Here is a 2,181-nt window from a genome sequence, read left to right on the forward strand (position 1 = left end):
TCTCTTTATTATGGAGTTTCCTCACTGTGGGTGGGGTTGTATCAGTGGCTTGTCAAGGTTTCTTGGTTAGGGAGGCTTGTGTTGGAGTTCTGGTGGGTGGTTCTGGATTTCTTCTCTCTGGGGTGCAATGAAGTGACCAGTAATGGGTTATGAGACATCAATGGTTTTGGAGTAACTTTGAGCTGTCTGTATATTGAAGCTCAGGGGTTTGTTCCTGTGTTGCTGGAGAATTTGCATGGTATGTCTTTCTCTGGAACTTGTTGGCCCTTGGGTGGTGCTTGGTTTCAGTGTAGGTATGGAGGCATTTGATGAGCTCCTATCGATTAATGTTCCCTGGATTCAGGAATTCTCTGATGTTCTCAGGATTTGGACTTAAGCTTCCTGCTTCTGGTTTTCAGTTTTATTTTTACAGTAGCCTCAAGACTTCATCTATACGGCACCAATGATAAAATATCTAGGTTAAAGATGAAAAGTTTCTCCACATTGAGGGACACCCAGAGAGGTTCACTGAGTTACATGGAAAAATATGGAACACTTTACGAATTTGCGTGTCATCCTTGCGCAGGGGCCATGCTAATCTTCTCTGTATCATTCTAATTTTAGTATATGTGCTGCCGAAGCGAGCACTCAAATTCCTTTAGTATTACCTTATGGTTAAGATTGGGATGTCAGAGGGTTTTTCTCAGTGTTATTTCTTTACTTGTAGACTGCAATCTTTATATCTGTGTCTGAGAAAGGGTCTTGCTTCTAGGCTGTGGAGTATGCTGCTGTTGCTTGTTACTTGTCTCTGGGGAACACAAAATGTGCTTCCTGCTTGTTCCATCCCAGGCTTGAGCAGGTCCTGTGCATGTGGGTTTCAGATGTAGGGCTTCTCAGAAATTCTGTCCCTCATCTCTCTCTCTAACAGCTGAACTCTGTCTTCTGTCTTGTGCCAAAGAGAATATCCTGCCTATCTCCCTCTGATATGAGACCTCTTACAGGATCCTCAGTTCAGTTCAGTTCAGTTGCTCAGTCGTGTCCAACTCTTTGCGGCCCCATGAACCACAGCACACCAGGACTCCCTGTCCATCACCACCTCCCGGAGTTCACTCAGACTCACGTCCATCAAGTCAGTGATGCCATCCAGCCATCTCATCCTCTGTCATCCCCTTCTCCTCCTGCCCCCAATCCCTCCCAGCATCAGAGTCTTTTCCAATGAGTCAACTCTTCGCATCAGGTGGCCAAAGTACTGGAGTTTCAGCTTCAGCATCATTTCTTCCAAAGAAATCCCAGGGCTGATCTCCTTCAGAAAGGACTGGCTGGATCTCCTTGCAGTCCAAGGGACTCTCAAGAGTCTTCTCCAACACCACAGTTCAAAAGCATCAATTCTTTGGCACTCAGCTTTCTTCACAGTCAGACTCTCACATCCATACATGACCACTGGAAAAACCATAGCCTTGACTAGACAGACCTTTGTTGGCAAAGTAATTTCGCTACTTTTGAATATGCTATCTAGGTTGGTCATAACTTTCCTTCCAGGGAGTAAGCGTCTTTTAATTTCATGGCTGCATTCACCATCTGCAGTGATTTTGGAACCAAAAAAAATAAAGTCTGACACTGTTTCCACTGTTTCCCCATCTACTTCCCATGAAGTGATGGGACCAGATGCCATGATCTTCGTTTTCTGAATGTTGAGCTTTAAGCCAACTTTTTCACTCTGCTCTTTCACTTTCATCAAGAGGCTTTTTAGTTCCTCTTCACTTTCTGCCATAAGGGTGGTGTTATCTGCATATCTAAGGTTATTGATATTTCTCCCTGGTCCAGGGCTATTTCTTGCTCATTCCCCATGGATAGAGAGGTTTTCTGGTTTTTGTTTAGTTTTGTTTGTCTTTTATCCTTCCCCCAGCTATGGTGGGTCTTCACTTGCACCCTGAATGAATAGTTTACTGCCCTGTGGCTTCAGGGGAGGAGAGTCTAGTTGTAACTTTGTTGCTTTCCATCAGCAATGTTGCTCCCCTCCTCCAGACTCACTGGGGCAAGGGAGTCTTCTTTGGTGTCCTGCCTGCTTTCTGTCCTGTGTGGAGCAGTGAGTGGATGTCTGCAGAGAAGAGCCTGCAAGTGGGTGTGGATTCCTCTTGTGTTTGCAGCTCCCAGGGGTGCTGTACCCTCATGCTAGTCCACTTTTGTCCTTTCACAGTTTGT

General features: G+C 45.3%; 1 non-coding gene across 1 annotated transcript; it reads right to left on the minus strand.

Annotated features, from left to right (window-relative positions):
• Positions 1-520: 520 nt before the first annotated feature.
• On the minus strand, positions 521-627 carry LOC128054931 (U6 spliceosomal RNA). The gene has a single exon (XR_008200072.1). It is a non-coding gene; the product is annotated as a U6 spliceosomal RNA (small nuclear RNA).
• Positions 628-2,181: the final 1,554 nt, after the last annotated feature.

The sequence above is a fragment of the Budorcas taxicolor genome, chromosome 10, assembly GCF_023091745.1.
Source record: "Budorcas taxicolor isolate Tak-1 chromosome 10, Takin1.1, whole genome shotgun sequence".
In the NCBI taxonomy this organism is placed as follows: Eukaryota; Metazoa; Chordata; class Mammalia; order Artiodactyla; family Bovidae; genus Budorcas; species Budorcas taxicolor.